The sequence below is a fragment of the Lepisosteus oculatus genome, chromosome 14 (genome assembly GCF_040954835.1).
Source record: "Lepisosteus oculatus isolate fLepOcu1 chromosome 14, fLepOcu1.hap2, whole genome shotgun sequence".
In the NCBI taxonomy this organism is placed as follows: domain Eukaryota; kingdom Metazoa; phylum Chordata; class Actinopteri; order Semionotiformes; family Lepisosteidae; genus Lepisosteus; species Lepisosteus oculatus.
In genome coordinates, this window is record NC_090709.1 from 48677953 (window position 1) to 48697010 (window position 19058).

General features: G+C 49.1%; 4 non-coding genes and 1 pseudogene across 4 annotated transcripts; 3 read left to right on the plus strand and 2 right to left on the minus strand.

Annotated features, from left to right (window-relative positions):
• The first annotated feature begins 343 nt into the window (after nt 1-343).
• Nucleotides 344-497, plus strand: LOC138243708 (U1 spliceosomal RNA; annotated as a pseudogene).
• Nucleotides 498-9030: 8533 nt separating this feature from the next.
• Nucleotides 9031-9200, plus strand: LOC138243694 (U1 spliceosomal RNA). The gene has a single exon (XR_011192329.1). It is a non-coding gene; the product is annotated as a U1 spliceosomal RNA (small nuclear RNA).
• A 5683-nt stretch (nt 9201-14883) lies between these two features.
• Nucleotides 14884-15002, plus strand: LOC138244429 (5S ribosomal RNA). The gene has a single exon (XR_011193042.1). It is a non-coding gene; the product is annotated as a 5S ribosomal RNA (ribosomal RNA).
• Nucleotides 15003-15602: 600 nt separating this feature from the next.
• LOC138243565 (U1 spliceosomal RNA) lies at nt 15603-15761 on the minus strand. The gene has a single exon (XR_011192220.1). It is a non-coding gene; the product is annotated as a U1 spliceosomal RNA (small nuclear RNA).
• Nucleotides 15762-17796: 2035 nt separating this feature from the next.
• trnas-acu (transfer RNA serine (anticodon ACU)) lies at nt 17797-17878 on the minus strand. The gene has a single exon. It is a non-coding gene; the product is annotated as a tRNA-Ser (tRNA).
• Nucleotides 17879-19058: the final 1180 nt, after the last annotated feature.

Consider the following 19058-nt stretch of genomic DNA (forward strand, 5'->3'; position numbering starts at 1 on the left):
ATGGGGCTGTTCAAAGGCATCGAGGTCCCAGTCAAGGCAGCAGGTAGCCTGGCCCTGTTCATCACCCGAGAGAACTATTACCTCAGAGATCTGTGGAGAGAAAGGAGGGAGGAAGCAGAAAATCTGTGGGAAATAGAAAGCATAGGTCAATATCTCAAGAAACTGTGAAAAACATTATCATGTTTAAGTAAAGAATGTGATTTACACCAGAAAAAAAGAAATTGTTGCTATGTAACTGGTACCGTGTCAAAATGTAATGAGATGTGATCATATATACTGTTTTAAGTATGTATATTAATGTAAAGCATTTGTGATGCCCTGTATTTGATTGTGAAAAGGAAATAAAAGTTCTTAAAAATCGAAATCGAAATCGGTTCACCCAGAGCAAGGCTCGGCCATTGCACTCCAGCTGTGCTGACCCCTGCGAATTCCCCAAATGTGGGAATCTCGACTGCATAATTTCTGGTAGTGGGGGACTGTGTTCACGCTCTCCCCTGATGTGCTTGGTCCAATATCAGATACGGAAGAGTTACAACACCACGAGCTGCGATAGGATCCCAGTTCGAAAGGAGTCGATGCCACTGCTGGTTCCCGGTTTCTTTTAGTTAGAGGTCCGGAGAAGCATCTCAAGCTGGTTACACTTCTCCTTCCGGACATTCATTCCCTTTTCAAAGTCAGTCGTTTTGCTGTGGTCTGCATTATTTAAGCTGATTATCGAGGTTAGCCTTTATTTGGTCATGGGGGCCTCAGTACTGTGTGCTAATTCTAAAGACAGTTTCACATGTTTTCTGATTGCTAGGTTCTGTACCAGTGCAGACATGTCAAATAGTGAATGGCTGTACCTCTATTGTATCCGTGCTCAATGAATGAAACCAGTAATAAATAAATATATTGTAGCATTTATAGGTTCTTTTCAGAACAAAAGACCAGTAGAGACGCGATTAACAAACCAAGTGCTAGCTTTATTTGTTAACAACCACACAAAACCAAACACAGAATATACACGCACATGAGGAGACGGAACACGTACACATCTTTATGGTGGTAATTACTTAACAACATGCTATACTCTTATAAGACTACACAGGGCGCTAGAAATACTAGGACATTATTTACACAGGTAGGGTCAGCCGCTTTTCATCGTGCTGACCCTCAGACTCTCCCCGGCTACCACTCCCAGCATGCCCAGCGGTACTACGAGGGCCTAGGGGCGCTTCCTCCTCACCACCAGGCGAGGGTGTTACACTGCCCCCACCTGAAGCGTCTGGCGTCTCGCCGACGTCGAACACCCCCCTCAGGCTGTACTCGTACTCGGCTAACTGCTGCGGAACCCTGCGTGAGCGGCCGCTGCGCCGCGGTGATGGCTGGCGACCCATGGACGCCCCACTATCGGCCGGCTCAAGCCCCGGCTGCTCCTCTAGAGGCTCCCCACACGGCTCCTCCTCCCGGGCCCGGTAGGGGGCCAGGCGGTCTCAGTGCAGGACCACCACTCTACCCCGTGTTCGCAACCGGACACGGTAGCAGACCTCGCCCACCACCCCGAGTACCTCAGCGGGCCCCTCCCACGACGGCGCCATCTTAGGGCTGAGGCCTTTGCGGCGGCGCGGGTTGTACACCCAAACCGAGTCCCCGGGCTGGAAGGCAGGCCCCCTGCAGCGCAGGTCGTAGTACCGCTTCTGCCGGACCCCCGCCTGTGTCAGGTGGGTCCGTGCAAAGCTGTGCACCCGCTGCATCCGCTGCCGCAGGTCCCACTCGTAGTCCGGTCCAGCCGGGGGTGCCGACCCGTCTCCGGGCGGCGGGCCGAAGACCAGGTCCACCGGGGTTCGCATTTCCCGGCCCAGCATGAGCGAGGCCGGGTGCACCCGGTGGATTCCTGGACCGCGGTCCTATACGCCCAGAGCGCAAGGGGGAGGTGGCGGTCCCAGTCCCGTTGGTGTAGGGACACCAGGGTGGCCAGCTGGGTGGCGAGCGTCCGATTAAACCGCTCCACCAACCCGTCGCTCTGGGGATGCAGCGGTGTGATCCCCAGGCGCTGGCACACTCTGGCGAAGACCTAGGACTCGAAGTTACGCCCCTGGTCACTGTGTAACTCCTCCGACACCCCCAGCCTGGCAAACATCCCCTCCAGCAGTGCATCGGCCACCGTGGGGGCACTCTGGTCCGGGAGGGCGTAGGCCTCCGGCCACTTCGTAAAATAATCCATGGCCACCAAGACGTAGCGGTTCCCGGCCTCGGTGCGCCGAAACGGGCCCAAAACTTCCACCCCCACCCGCTCCATAGGAGCCCCCACCTGGTGTTGTTGGAGGGGGGCCCGAGAGCGCTCGGGGGGACCCTTCTGCGCCACGCACACCGCACACGTTCGGCAGTACCGCTGCACGTCTCTGTGGCAATGGCCTCGGAGACGCTGCAGGGTTTTTTTACCGCCGAAGTGCCCCACGCCCGGCTGGCCGTGCACCGCGGCCTCGCAGGGGCGCCGCGAGAGAGCGAGACCCCGCACGGTGCACGACAGTGAAGTCGTACTCCTGCAGGATCTCTATCCATCGCGCCATCTGCCCCTTCGGCTCCTTAAAATGGAGCAGCCAGGTGAGGGAAACATGGTCGGACCTCAGCCGGAACCGGGTCCCGAACAGGTACGGCCTGAAGTGGTGGACCGCCGCCATCACCGCCAGCAGCTCGCGACGGGTCACGCAGTAGTTCCGTTCAGCCCTAGTCAAAGCCCGACTATAGTAGGCCACTACGCTCTCCTCATCCGGCCCCTCCTGCGCCAACACCGCACCCACCCCCGAGTCACTCGCGTCGGTGTCGAGAACATACGGCAACCGCGGGTCGGGTAGGCCAGCACGGGGGCCCCCACCAGAGCTTCACGCAACCGGCCTAAGGCAGTCTCACAGCCCGAGTCCCAGTCGAAACGGCGGCCCTTGTCGGTTAGGCGGTGCAGCGGGGCAGCGATGCTGGCAAAGTCCCGGACGAACCCCAGTACGAGTACGAGGCCAACCCCAGAAAGCTGCGGAGCTCCGTGACGGTGCGTGGAGTCGGCCAGTCCCTCACTGCGGCGACCTTACCTGGGTCCGTAGCCACCCCTCGCGGTCCAACAACATGTCCCAGGAAGCTCACCTCCCACCACAGGAGCTCGAATTTGCGGGGGTTGAGCCTCAGGCCAGCGCGGCGGATGCAGGCCAGCACCGCCTGGAGGTTCGTCAAGGCCTGGTCTAAGCCCCGGGCATGAAGTATCGGATCGTCCAGATACAGCACACACTGTTTCCGCGGGACAGATGCCAGCACCCTCTCCATCAGCCTCTCGAACGTCGCCGGGGCATTGCACAGGCCAAAAGGCATGACAGTAAACTGCCAGAGGCCCTGGCCGATAGAAAAGGCCGTCTTCGGGCGAGCATCGGGAGCAAGCGGTACCTGCCAGTAGCCGCAGCGGAGGTCCAGGGAGCTGAACCAGGTCGACCCAGTGATGTAGTCTAGGGCGTCATCTACCTCGGCAGGGGGTAGGAATCTTTCCGGGTGACCTCGTTCAGCTTGCGGTAGTTGACGCAGAACCTCCGTCTTTTTTTTTTACCAGTACAGCTGGCGCCGACCACGGGCTCGCGGAGGGCTCAATCACCCCCGCTGCGGCCATCTCCCGGATCTTTTCCTCGGCGGCGGTCCGCTTGGCGTGAACCATGCGTCCCGGTGGGATGCGGATGGGCCGAGCGTCGCCGGTGTTGATCTTATGTTGGACCAGGGCAGTGCGGGTGCAGTCCTCATCTCTCGCCGCAAAGAGATCCTTGTTCTGGGTGAGTAGCTCCTGGAGCCGCTGCAGCTGGTCTTGATCGAGGCCCTCGCAGCTCCGCTGGTAGAGATCCTCAACGGCGCGCCTCGCTTCCACGCAACCTTCGGCCCCCGCCGCCGCCGCTTTGTCTGGCCCCCCGGCTGACTCGGGAGCAGGATCTGGCACGCTCGCTCCCCGGCTCACAGGCCTGGTCTGCCCCGGCGACTGCCGCCGCCGCCGCCGCCACTGCCTCTTTTTCTCCCGGCTCCGGCAAGCCCGCGTCCCTCGGCCTTCGCCGGGCCTGCCCTCCACCAGGTGCAGTCGCTCCCCCTGCCACACCAACTCCTGCCGGCTCAAGTCCAAACTGGCCCCCGCTCGCTGCAGTACGTCCAGCCCCAGAATGCAGTCCTCCTGGATGGGTGCGAGGTAGCAGGGGTGGCGCACCGTCGCTGCACCTAGACGGAAGGCAAGCACCTGTTTCCCCCGGACTGCAGCGAGCTGTCCCGTCACGGTCCTTAGCCGCAGGCTGGAGGCCTCCCATCCTGGGGGGTTGGTGCCCTCGGTGTCGGGGAGGACGCCCGGACGGAGTAGGGTTACCGATGAACCGGTGTCGAGTAGGGCCAGGCAGGGTTGGTCCTCGATTTTGCAGTGGAGGTACAGGCCCCGGCTACAGCCGACTCGCCCCACGGTGGCGTGAGGGGCACCGGTCTTAACATCACTCTCCGGAGCGGGGGTTGAGGTGTTCGAGGGGCGGCCTTCCCCACGCTGAGCCGCCCCGTTCCCGTTTCCCGACGCCGATCGAGGAGTGCGAGGTTTGGGTGCCCGGCAGAACCGGGCTCGGTGTCCCCTCTTCCCGCAGCGGTTGCAAATCAGCGTGCGGGGCTGTTCCGCGGGGGTCGCTGCCCAGGCTGGCTCCTCTTCCCCCTCGCTGGATTCCTCCGTCGCCGTCTCGGTCAGCCGGCAGGGCGCACTGCGTCTGCTGGCACTTCCAGTCACCTCGAACACGGCCTCAGCCCGTGTAGCAAGGGCCGAGGCCTGCTCCAGCGATGTTGGCGCGGCCAGCTGCACGTGGCGCCGCAGCTCCTCGGGTGAGAGGGCCTTGAGAAAAGCCTGGAGAGCCATCTCCCATGTTGGGGAAATCCCTATTCCTTCACTGCCATCCAAAATTGTGGCATACACCAAATGTATATATATAGTCTATATAAATTGCTACAATTTTCCATTTAGCATATTTACAAGTTTCAATTAAATATTTTCATTCGGTCTGCTAGTTCTACACCAGATTATTCACAGTTTATACAGCCAGGCAGGTAGCCTGCACAACACATAAACACGGCCCCTTGGCCACTGCATCAAGGGGTCCTGAATAATAATAACCCACCAGACGATGCCTATCTCCATGCTCCTGCACCAGCACAACAGCTCACAACCCATTTCTTTCACTTACAGACAAATTACATACAGATGATCAGTCTGAGGGAATCCAGTCCAGGGCCAGTGCCTGCAAGAAAGCTTGTCTCAAAACATCAAAAACGGTTTCTGCTGCAGGGGTCAAGGCAATTTTGTCTTTAGACTGCACTACCCCCCTTAAACCAATACGTCACTAGACAAGCTCGTTCTGAGAAGGCATTCACCCTGGCTTTATCATGTAGTTGGTTTTATACTCCTTTTTTTCCTCTTTAGATCCAATACTTGGAGTAGCCCGGCCTTATGGATTCCCTCATTAGGTAAAACAATCACAATATCACATAACTCTATTGAGTTAGTTTATATAAATGCTATTTCATGCAGTAATTCCTTATAAAATGCTGCAGTCTGGGCCTAAAATAGGTCTGGGGTGTCCCCCACCCACATCAGTAGTTGAAACTGTACATCTTTTCCCAAGCAGACTGTGACAGCTTATATTTGCTTTAAACACAACCCTTGCACCCCTTCTCCTGTAGCCTCCTGTTACCCGTTAGAAAACTTTATATCACATCTTTATGCTGTTTTAGTCTAAAAACAGTACAGCTGTGCTCCTGTGTCCCCCAGTTACTGCACACTGTAAGATTATTTCACTTTTATTTAAATCCTGAGATAAATTTAGGAAGGCTACAGAGGGGTTTACTAGATTAAAACTGTTAGTTCACGCACGGCTCTCGTTTCAGCTTCTGACATGTTCTTTAATTGTGAAATCAAGCCTCTTTCTTACAATTTCTCCAAAAACACCTTTTTTTTAGTAACTGCACACCAGCTTATTAGTAGTTTTGTCTTTGGGGTTTTATATCTCGGTATAACATTAAAGTCGCACAATAATTTCGACAAACTGGCGGCTCCCTTTTCTCCTCCTTGGGAGTCTTTTTACCTCCCATTTGCAGTGCTCGCACTTCTGCATGCATGCTTCGCGAGTTATTAAATCACATCTGTCTCTGTTCGTAATATCAGGAAAGCATAGTTGTACATTCTTGGCAACATCAGGTTTTAACCCACTCAAGTAAATTTGTTTTATTACTGTGGAAGAATCTTCATTCACTTCCTTTTCATCGGCTAACCCCGAGTATACTATCCATAAAGCTATAAACCTTTCTGTAAAATCTGAAAACATCCTCACTTCCTTCTGCTGACATGCTGTTACTTTTCTCTAATCAGTTTTCGGTGGGTAATGCTCTTTCAAAAATCTCCACACTAATTCCCACCCTTCTCCCAGATTCTCTCTTAAGGCGTTCTATTTCTTCTTTTGCTTTTTCTTTTTCTACATATACAACTTCGTTTCGTTCAGCCATTGCTTTTAGCTTTTCCATCAGGGATTTTTCCGTCTCATCTATGATATTCTGTTGAATTCTCAAATATTCCTCTAAATATTTTTATCCAAAGGTTCATACACTTTTCTACATTCCTGTTCAGCCTAAATACCGTCTGACAGTCAATATTTCTTTTAAATTTCACTTTGGATTAATCAAACTTTATTTTTCCCTTCACACCAAACCATTTTCACGTCTCCCACGCGCCCCGCGGAATCCCCCAGTCGAGACAAACTGACGAACTATCACAATAGGGGAACACGGACCAGGTTCCAAATCCTGGCTTTAAACACACAGTTGAATCGAGTTACCATTTTCGGCTCTTCTGCGAGTACAGTTCTAGTTACTACCTTCAGCCGTACTGCAGTCGTGTACCAGGATGCAACACCTGGATTTTTTCGCACGGGCAGGGCGAGATGCTATTCCTTCAGCAATCCCTCCTTTTCTACCCCACCTTCACAAAACAGGCATCTAAAACACATACACCATTAACTCATTTTTCTGTTGTACTCGCTTCAGCTTCAGGAAAACCCTGAACCCAGCAACATGGAGAGGACAAGGGACTTTTTAGAAAAGGAGTCCTTACCTCTTTTTAGAAGCGGCCGCCTAACTTTTCCTCTCCATGTCCGTGTGGTTTAATTTAGATGGATACTTCTTCATCATTTGGGTCACGTATCCGCCAATCTGCCTCCTCCTTTTTAGAGGACGTTGTAAACCTTTAGGAACAATATGATCTAGCAACAAGGTTATGTCACTGTAATTAGGCTTAAGACAATCAAGAACAAGGCGCTTGCCTTTCTTCTAAATTCTTTACGATCATCAGGCAATTTAGGAAAAGACTTAACTAATGCAAATAATTCACTAGGAGACCAATGTCAATGTACTGTACATATGCTGGAGTTCCTTCTGGACCTGGAAAAGTGCACATTGGCATTTTACAAACAAGTGGCTCCGGACCGCTTTCTAATTTCGGTGAAGACTTTTTCTTTTTTGTACGCATGGCCATGACTTTAGCTGCAGCTTGCTGTTCTTTAGTTTCAACACTAGTCTTTTTTTTAAGCTTCCCATTATTTCTGTGATTCCTCTTTCCATTGAATAAGTTTTCCAATTCATTTTCTTTCCTTTCTTCTCCTTCTCTTCTAAGTTTCCCCTTTTTCAGGAAACTTCTTTTTCCTAATGCAACTTTCCTCTGTCCATTCTGATTCACTTATAAAGATCCTTCATAGTTATGGGCCCCTAATTATCATATATAAATTATGTGCAAGTTCCCTTACACCTATTACCCTAGCTTTACAGTTCATGAACATATTTTTTTTCCTAACCCAGGCTATAATTGTTTCTCCGAATTTGTCGTACATGTACTTTTGCTGGACTGCTCGGTCCCATTTTCGTCTTTGAATTTTAATTTCCCATTTTTACCGATCGGTGCCTTACTTAGAACCTTATCACATTAACTACTCCGCAGAGCAAAAACCACACGTCTGTGTTGAGATAAGTTCTTTATATGAGTCCTGGACTCATCAAACCCGCGTGAGAACACCCCTGTGGCTAGCTTCTCAAACTATTAATTTTAAAGGATCACTTACTGACGTCAGACAGCTGCCAATTCTCCAGACGCGTCTCTGGAAGGATAAACAGTTTATCCTCCGAAGTTCGTCCAATTTGCTAAAATTGTCCGGGTCCGGATGGAGTTTCAGCAGCCGTTCGTGTTCAGGTTTGTGATCCCGGACGAGCCCCCAAATTGTCATGGAAATATAACTATCAAAGAAGCCACAAAAGAGAGTTCTCACCTGAGTAAGGTCTTTATTTCAATATTGCAATATTGGGAGCCCTGCTGTCACTTCGCAAAGTGCAACCAGAGACTCAATTTGTTACAAGCAGTACAGGGTTTTTAAAAGACGTTGCGCTGTAAAAAAGTTCAGCACTTGGTCCCTTCTAAAACTTCCCCTTTCTCTAAGAGAAAACAGATTACATCATAGAGTGAGAGAAGAAAAACTAGATTTGTTATTAAAAGCTTATCAGTTACTTTCAGCTAATTTTAATAACCCAGACAGCATATATTGTTTTGGTACATTGTCTTCTAAACTAACCTAAACATTGTACTTTGTTGACGAACTGTTTTCTAAAATTCTGCACGCACTGTAGCACAGCAGTTACATCCTTGAAATATATTATCTAAAAGCACCAATATATTTCTCTACATTTTTAAGAATCAATTTACTTATTAGATTTCCACTTCAATACCTTGATCAAGAAGGAGGTTCACCCAGAGCGGAGGGAGGGAGGAAGCAGAAAATCTGTGGGAAATAGAGGGCATAGGTCAATATCTCAAGAAACTGTGAGAAAATTTATCATGTTTAACTAAGAATGTGATTTGCACCAGAAAAAAGAAATTGTTGCTATGTAACTGGTACCGTGTCAAAATGTAATAAGATGTGATCATATATACCGTTTTAAGTATGTATATTAATGTAAAGCATTTGTGATGCCCTGTATTTTATTGTGAAAAGGAAATAAAAGTTCTTAAAAATCGAAATCGGTTCACCCAGAGCGAGGATCGGCCATTGCACTCCGGCTGTGCTGACCCCTGCGAATTCCCCAAATGTGGGAATCTCGACTGCATAATTTCTGGTAGCTGGGGACTGCGTTCGTGCTCTCCCCTGATGTGCTTGGTCCAATATCAGATACGGAAGAGTTACGACACCACGAGGTGCGATAGGATCCCAGTTCGAAAGGATTCGATGCCACTGCTGGTTCCCGGTTTCTTTTAGTTAGAGGTCCGGAGAAGCATTTCAAGCTGGTTACACTACTCCTTCCAGACATTCATTCCCTTTTCAAAGTCAGTCGTTTTGCTGTAGTCTGCATTATTTAGGCTGATTATCGAGGTTAGCCTTTATTTGGTCATGGGGGCCTCGGTACTGTATGCTAATTCTCAAGACAGTTTCACCCGTTTTCTGATTGCTAGGTTCTGTACCAGTGCAGACATGTCAAACAGTGAATGGCTGTACCTCTATTGTATCCGTGCTCAATGAATGAAATCAGTAATAAATGAATATATGTATAGTTATACGAAAAACAAGTGGTTTATCGACTCATCTTCATTTGCAGATTTAGAGGCAGCTTCGATATTCGTTTTACAAACTGTTTTTTTTTTATATGGGTCACACACATGCCATAGCAACAAAACATCTCTAGAGATGAGGCTATAGATCACCTTTCCATCCTCCAGGTTTTCCTCCCAAAGCCTACGGTACCAACGGCGACCCCTGCTGGCAGTAGTGTAACCATCAGTTTTTTGTTTAAGATTGGCAATTTGTTCTGCCAATTTACTGTTCCCATCTCTTCTCCAAAATACACCCCCAGGACCTTAATTCTCTTTTCTTGCAGCCTGAGATCATGTCCTTCTTTTGGCTCCCTCCAGTTCTGATAAAAAATCTCACCCTTAGATTTATTAATTTTTGCGGAGGAAGCCAAAGAGAACTGATCACAGTACTGCAGAGCTCTGCTAATTGAGGCATTGTCAGAGAGGAGCAGGGTGACGTTACCTCTCCTCCCCCACTTCCAGGCACTGGTATCCCATTAATGGCCTGATCCTGGCGCAAGGCACAGGCTAAGGGCTCCATAGCCAAAACGAATAACAAGGGGGATAATGGGCAGCCCTGCCTCACCCCTGAACAGACTTCAAAGGGGCGTGATCTATTGCCATTAACCATTACTCTGCTGTTGCTACCTGTGTACAGCAGGTTAATCCACTTTCTCATGAAGGGGCCAAACTTCATGTGCTCAAGTACCGATGTTAAGTACTGCCGGTTTAGACGGTCAAAGGTCTTTTCTAGGTCTACACCTAAAATGCACAGAGGGAGGGAGCGATCCTCTGAGTACAGACAGACGTCCCTCAACAAGGCCAGGTTGTCGCTCATCAGGCATCCTGCTATCCCACAAGTCTGTTCTTTCCCTACCAGTGAGGCCAATACATTTTGTAGGCGCAGGAAAAGGGCTTTGGACAGGATCTTAGTGTCCACGTCTAACAGGCTGAGGGCTCTCCAGTTCTTTATGTCATTCTTTGCTCCTTTCTTAAACAAGAGAGAGATAGTGCCTTCTCTTAAGGAGTCAGGCAGCAATTCTGTCTTATAGCTTTCCTCGAATAGGAGCAGTAGCGGATCCTGAAGCAGATCCCAAAAGGTGCAATAAATTCTTTAGGGACCCCGTCAGCACCCGGAGTTTTCCCCTTCTGTAAGCTCTCCATAGCCTGTCTCAGCTATTCTACTGTCAAATCCCTCTCAAGTACTTCCCTATCTTCTTCACTCAAAACGTTTTCTAGCTTTGAGGTAAAAAAATGAATTTCTTCATCCTTTACCTCTGTAGAGCTGTACAGTCTTGAGTAGAAGGCCTCGGTGCAGGAGAGGATAGCACTCAGCTCTGTTCTCTCTCGTCCCTCCTCATCAACTACACTTTCCATGACAGACTTGGAGCCTACCACTTTACTGAAAAAGAAGCGAGTACACTTCTCATTTTCTTCCAAGAACTGCACTCTGCTTCTTAACAGCACTCCTCGACTACTTTCTTCCACTATGCTCCGGATGTCCTTTTTTAAAAGGGTGATATCCTCGAGCACATCGAAGCCACTGTGCAGCATCGTGTAGAGACGCTGCAGCTGCCTCTGTTTCCTGGCTAGCACTCCTCTCCGTCTGGCAGCAGCCTTCCTTCCCTCAGCCATGAAAAAGGCCTTTGTCCTCCCTTCCTCCCACGTCAGTAGGACAATACACATTGATTAGCCGCAGGTTAACGGTCCCCCATTCCACATCCACACACAGCAACCTGCCATCTATGACCCTCTGAATACTTTTCAATTTGAATGCCCATCCTTTGAAAAGAATGGCCACGCCAGAGGCTCTGTTGTTATTGTCCCCTGACCAAACAGAAGGCCCTTTATCCCACCTATCTTCAAAGCTTTTATACCTCTCTTGATAGGCTAAAGCACACTCCTGCAACATCAACACATCTCCCTCTCTCTGCTGGAGGTAATCAAAGACAGACTGGCATTTAACTCTGTCATTGATACCTCTGGTGTTAAGAGAAATTATGTTTAGAGCCATATTACATAAGAAAGTGGAACCAGTCTTTACAAAACACATTTCTCTTCTGTCTCAACTGTTACCTTCTTCTTTTTCTTTTTCTTCTTCCCAATTTCCTGCCAGCCATCCTCTTAAGGAGCCTTCATCAGGGTGGCAGCAGTAAAAGCGTTCACGGAGTCCATTTCAAGGAAGGGGGTAGAGGGAGGGGTGGAGGGGTTCCAGCTGTCCCCATCGCCATGCTCTCCTTCCTCCTCGCTCGGGGAGAAAACAGAGTCATTTTTCCTTTTCCTCAAGTCCAGCTCCTGGGAGCACTGAGGGGAAAGGGGAGCAGCCGATGCACCAGTCTCCTCTTCCCCCTCACCCACCAGCTGCTGCAGATCCTCCGTGATGGACTGGATGGAAGAGAGGAATGCATCTGTAGCACATGCAGAGTCTGTGAAAAGCAGCTCCGCTGAATCCTGGGTATCCTCGCTGGACCCGCTCCACCGGGGGGCCCCACACTGGCCCTTGTTCTCAGGAGCAGGAGTGGGGGAGGGGTCCTGGCTGTTCTCGGGGGTTTTCAAACCCTCGTGCTTTTCTGGTGCAGTCTGCAGTTGTGGGGGCGTAGTGGATTTCTCTTCCACCAGCCCCGGAGCCACAGCAGGACTGATCCTGGCTGGAGGCTGAGAGTCTTTGTCCAACAAAGGTTCTTTGTTTGACTTGTTGTTTGCTTTGGCTTTTCGGGCCGGTTTGGCTGAAACAAGCACTGCCTCATCCTTTCTCATTTTGAGTTTATTGGCGTAGGCGTGAGGGCAGTTCTTAAAAACGTGTCCTTCCGAGCCACATAAATTGCACTTTGGCAGCATTGAACAGTCAGAGGCTAAATGTCCCTGTTTGCCACAGGTCTTGCAGCATTTCACGGTGCAGAATGATGCCAGGTGTCCCACAGCGCCACAGCGCCGAAACACCTTTGGTTGTCCCACATAAAAAACATAGCCACTGTCAACATCTCTAACCTCAGTTCCATGGTGGACGGTGCAGTACTGGTTAAGCCAGGTGTGAATGTCCTCCGTCTTTGCCAGTTCCAAGAACATAACAAAATGCACCGTTTTCCTCTCTCTCTGTGTCAGAGGCTGCAAGCTGATCTTCTCAAGGGCAGGAACTTTCCCTCTTTTTGCCTCAAACACATCCACACATTGTTCAAACAGAGGAAAGGTAGCAAATACAACCTCAAATGCTTTCTGACCTGGGAGAGCGAAGATGAAATCCAAGTGCTGAGGTTCAAAGCCAAGTTCCTTCTGCAACACTTTTCTGCTAAACTGCATACGATCCATGAAGAGGTCATCCAAAAGCTCAAAACACACAGCATTCTTGCGGGATCCAAAAGTTGCCATTTCGTAAACTGCAAAACAAACACTGCTTCCACAAAACAAGAAAACAATCCAACTACTCCACCTACAGGATGATCAAGGTATCTCCCCTGCCAGGTAAGTATGAGCTGTACAAGCCCATGCAAGCGGCCCGCACCCACAGCACAAAGCGCGCAGCCTAGGCCAGCTCCTCGCCATGCACGCCACCGCTTCCTGCTGGGCCCACTCTTTCACACACTCACACGCCACACTAACACTCAAAAGGGTGGGCAAAACGAGAAAACGAGCGCGCCGTTTCCTACACATCTGCAGTCGCCAATGCGCATTCGCAGCATGTCCCGGGACGCAATTCGGCCTCATTTGCATAACACCAGACCCGCAGATCACTACGCAAGCTCGTGTCGTGCGCCTGCCACACACCGAACAAACACCGGAGCCTTTTCAGCAATTTCCAAAAAAACGGGCCTGCTCGCCGTCTCTTACCCGCTCTCCAGAGCCTGCTGCCTTCTGTGCTGTTCTCTCGGCACCGCTGCAGCGCACACAACTCCTGCAGCGCGGGGAGAAAGTTTCCACGCTCCGCCGCAGGGAAGGCTCGCTCCGTGTGCACACGTCCTTTCAATGCCAGTTCAACTAGTGCTCTGCATTAGCAGCGTCGGGGCTCCGGCGTGTCGCACCTCACCTCACCTCGCACACCCCCCTCCCCGAATGTCTGGCGCTGGGCATGCCCCGCTCTCCTCCACCTTAACTTATCGCGTGTGACCACCGACAATGGCCACAATGCCAGGGAATGGCACCTGTAAAGTGTTAATTGGGGCACAGGAACAGCCCGTCTCGTCTCGGGGGCCGGCTTCAAAGGCAATACAGCAAACACAGCGGGCGAGGGGAAGAAGACGACACGACACATGCAGGTACATTCAGCTCCGGTGGGAACGAGTCATTTGTCGGTCTTTTCAAGTGCTGGGAGCCGAGTAATCCTTCGCTTGTATCGTTTCTCCCCGGTGACTAGATCTCACCCTGCGACTCTCGACTGGGCTCACCCACGGCAGCCCAGCAGGTGTGAGCCTAGCCGGCACCCGGATGGGAGATTCCCCCCGGAAAAGCTCAGGTTGGTGCTGCTCCTACAAGAGGTGTGACTGGGACCAGTAGGGAGCGCTCACCCTGCGGTCTGTGTGGCTTTCTTATGCCCCAGCATCCTGATGGCGACACTCTGCTGCACAAACAGGCGCCGTCCTTCGGGGGAGGCATAAAACCGAGGTCCCGACTCTGCTTGGCCATTAAGAAGGGTGTCTCTCTGGTGTTAGTGTTCCCCTTTACCAATCAGTCGGGGTCTCCTCCTAATCCCCGTCTCATATGTAACAATCAATGACGAGGCCCCCTGTCCCGCGATATTGTATTTGTCTCCTGGCCGCTGGCTGGCGCCATGAGATTTAGTACTCGCGCAAGAGACCGGGGGCAGAGCGCGAACGCGGTCCCCCGCCCCCCACAAAGTGTGCGTTCCAGGTTCCCTCTCGGGGCTCTGCAACACAGCGAAAAGGCAACGAGAAGGAGCCTCTTGCTCTGACGCCGCAAGGCCACAAGAGGGCGGAGGCGCCGCGCGCCCGGCCAACGTGTTGGACTGGTGCGCTTTATGTGCTGAAATAAACACGCAACAGCCCAGAAATGTTTTCAGAGTGCTGTGCACTGGAGGTTTTTGTCTTGTGAAGACTTGCCTTGTGCTCCTCCGTGCAGTTTGTTTGTTCTCCTCCAGTGCGGGACAAGCCAACACAAGGGAGCACATTCGCCAACATCCAGGTACGCAATGCGATTTGGAAAGAGGCTCCTTCCCAAAGAGTTGCACACGAACGATCCTTCAGTCCCGCTCGGGGGGCACAGAGCCCCAGCCACACACAGCTTCAAGTAACGAGTCAGGCGCCATGTCTTTCGCTTGCGGCCACACCACCCTGAATGTGCCCGATCTTGTTTGATCTCGGAAGCTAAGCAGGGGTGGGCCTGGTTAGTACTTGGATGGGAGACTTCCTGGGAATACCAGGTGCTGCAAGCTTTTGCTCTCTCGGCCAGCAGGGGTCACCGTTGGTTAGCCTTTGGGAGGAAAACCTGGAGGATGGAAAGGTGATCTATAGCCTCATCTCTAGAGATGTTTTGTTGCTATGGCATGTGTGTGACCCATATAAAAAAAAAAACAGTTTGTAAACGAATATCGAAGCTGCCTCTAAATCTGCAAAGATGAGTCGATAAACCACTTGTTTTTCGTATAACTATACATATATTCATTTATTACTGATTTCATTCATTGAGCACAGATACAATAGAGGTACAGCCATTCACTGTTTGACATGTCTGCACTGGTACAGAACCTAGCAATCAGAAAACGGGTGAAACTGTCTTGAGAATTAGCATACAGTACCGAGGCCCCCATGACCAAATAAATTGGCCTTAATAATGCAGACTACAGCAAAACGACTGACTTTGAAAAGGGAATGAATGTCCGGAAGGAGTAGTGTAACCAGCTTGAAATGCTTCTCCGGACCTCTAACTAAAAGAAACTGGGAACCAGCAGTGGCATCGACTCCTTTCGAACTGGGATCCTATCGCAGCTCGTGGTGTCATAACTCTTCCGTATCTGATATTGGACCAAGCACATCAGGGGAGAGCGCGAACGCAGTCCCCCACTACCAGAAATTATGCAGTCGAGATTCCCACATTTGGGGAATTCGCAGGGGTCAGCACAGCCGGAGTGCAATGGCCGAGCGTCGCCCTGGGTGAATCGATTTTTTTTTTAAGAACTTCACAAAAAAAATACTGGACATCACAAATTAGAAAGCTTTACATTAATATACATACTTAAAACAGTATATATGATCACATCTCATTACATTTTGACATGGTACCAGTTACATAGCAACAATTTCTTTTTTTCTGAAGCAAATCACATTCTTTACTTAAACATGATAATGTTTTTCACAGTTTCTTGAGATATTGACCTATGCTCTCTATTTCCCACAGATTTTCTGCTTCCTCCCTCCTTTCTCTCCACAGATCTCTGAGGTAATAGTTCTCTCGGGTGATGAACAGGGCCAGGCTACCTGCTGCCTTGACTGGGACCTCGATGCCTTTGAACAGCCCCATGGTCCTCACTCTCCACAGGGCGTCTTTCCCACTGTTCACCACGGCCCAGATCCTGTCAAACACGTCAGGAGGAAGTTTGACAGGAGAGATGCCGTTGTAGCGGCAATGCTTGTTAATAAGACAGAATTAAGCGGTGGTATGCTGTCCTAAATGAGGCCCCATCTCACCCTCCATCTCTGTGGTGCTTGTGTATTAGCGTGAGCGTTTTTTTATTCTGATCAGGAACAGTTTTACAAGTCCGCAAAGGATCGAGGAAAGGTTTATCGCCAGCTGAAAAGAGACACAGCGCTTCGGCTGTGGAGACTTGTTCGGCTGGCGTTCGGGGAGTCGTGTTTTTCAGAATTGTATTGAGATCGTTTTCCACAGAGCTCAGATGTCAAAGCACAGCAGCAGCTCTCAACAGCGATCCTCTATAGCGCCCTTTCTCCCGCAGCTCCGTCCTCATTGGAAGGAAGCAAGAGTGAAAGGCTGAAGTGAAATAGAGCGGAACGAAGGCAGTGAAGAGAGAGAACATGGGAACGTGCAAACCCTTTATAAAGGGGGTTGTAACTGTTGAAATGTAACCAGTCACATCCCAAATCATGAACAAAGGTTATTTGCCTTCGCCAGACATCAATTATTATATCAATGATTAGTCCTATTTAATATCAGTTCATCTCATATAACGAACCAGATTTCGGAGAACAAACGTTCAAACTGCGCAACAGAACCTGAATCCATCTGCTGATTGTCACCGAAGAATGTCGTTACAAATTATCCGCTGAGCTGTTTTAAGTATCCGGCCACCTCTGTCCTTCCTACTTTGCAGGGGGCACAATTCTTTCAGTTTCTTCTCTTGTATTTTCCTTGTTATTTTACTGTCTCTTTCTTCCACGAGGAAATGGATCCACAGCCCAAACCCTGTGTTTCTGCAGTGTCAGTCAGTGTCGAGAGAATTACTTGCACAGCTCCAGTGCACCACTGCACCAATCATTCTCAACAGCAGTGTGCAGTGAAGTCATGCCCAGGTTGTGAGTTTCCTGGAGAAGTCTCGCCTGTGTTTTCAGCTGCAGAAGATCGCTGTTGAATTTATGTTGGTTCTTCTGTTACTTTTTCTGCTCGATGGCCTCTATTAAATCAGGCACACCTGCTTCCTCGGCAAGTTACTTTATCGCTTCTCACAAACCAACATACTGCAGGCACCTCTAATACCGTCACTGCTTGTGGGCCACGTGTTCCTGCTGTCAGCCTACTATACCACGTTCGTGCACATCTAGAAACATTACTACTCTAGTACAAAAGCGAAAAATGAAATGAAAACACAACCACTTAAAAAAAGGTAGTGCTTTGCTGTGGCTCACTTGGTAAAAGTGTTTGCTTAGTAAACAAGACATCCTAGGATCAAATCCCAGTGGTACTTTTATTCCTGTCTTTTTGCACCATTTATCATTATAGACAACATGCTTCTGCATTAAGTTTAATGGAGGTGTTCATTTAGTTTTTGGCACAACTTGTTTTTAAAAAAATACACACATTGTGTGTAAGTCTTACATGTGTTCTGTCACATCTGGGTGTTAAATTAATAGATGTGTTGTGTTATTTAATATAATTTGACTCCACGCTTGTGTTTCTCGGGAGACAGCAGAAATATTGGGGATTTGCGGCTACAGAAAAATATATGAACTTTATGGGCAAATGTAATGTTACGTTAAAGAAAAAGAAATTGTCACTGATGAGGATGGGATTCAAACCCACACGTGCAGAGCACAATATATTAGTAGTCAATCACCTTAACCACTCAGCCACCTCACCTAGAAACCCACTCCCTTCAGACATGATTTGGTGCCATTAAGATGACCATCTTTCTGCATTCTTGAGGGTCATTTTCCTCTTCCACCTGTAATTTCACTATTTTCCTTGGGAGATGTCAAGTCACCAAGCCTGTGTTATGCTTCAGTGGCGGGTGTAGAGGACACCCTGTTGTACACGGAAAGCACATTGATCTCCTTGGACATGAAAAGTGACAGATAAAAGCCATTTCTCATCCTGTCTCTTACCATCGGGGCTCCTAGTGCATTAAAGGAGGCAACTTGCTTGATGAGTAGGCTCAACGCACACCGAACGCAGATGTCTCATGGCGGTGTGTCCAAGCTGCTATAAAAGAAGAGCGCTCTGCCAGCGCCATGACAAAGTTGAGTAAAACACATGTTTAATAAAGAGGAGATACTGGATCCGAATTCCAGTGGTACCTTTCTTCCTGTCTTGTTTTACAGAACATGTAATTTGGGACACTCACAGAGGTCTTGATTTGGTTTAATGCGTGTATTTATTTCCTTTGCGGAACCCATCTTGCTTTTTTTTTAACCATATAGCTTACGAAAGATGAAATGTGAGCGAATTTTTTGTTCACCAAAAGCATGTAAATGAAAAAAAAAGCAAGGTGGAAGCATTTCTGTGGTGCAATCGGTTTGCGTGTTCGGCTATTAACCCAAAGGTGGGTGTTTTGAACCCACCCAGGGACGCACTTCTTCCTGTAGTAAACATCATCACCGCAAAAATTTTATTTTTCCGCAAAACCTGAACTATTTTGATATTTGCAGTAGTAAACAATTGAGAAAAGAGTCAACATTACCGGGAATTTCCAATAATTACCGACATCGGCAACTTCCAAGCAGATAGTATTCACCCATGTTCATTTATGTTCCAATGGGTGGCTGGAAAATTCACTTCTACTCCCGTTGCATCTTCAGCTAAAGTAATTTAAAAAACAATGCAAAATTGTTCGAGAACTTGACAAGCAAAAACAACAGATCGCCGGAGTTCTATTTTACTATTTTACTATTTTCGTATATTTACCTTAATTTGAATATAAATGTTAACCGAAGTGATGTATAATATAATGTAATGTTGTTGTACTTTTAAAATATTTTAGCTGAGGGTGAGAGGGGGGATATTACGCCTTGCCAAACATCTAAAATAACTGTAAAAGGGG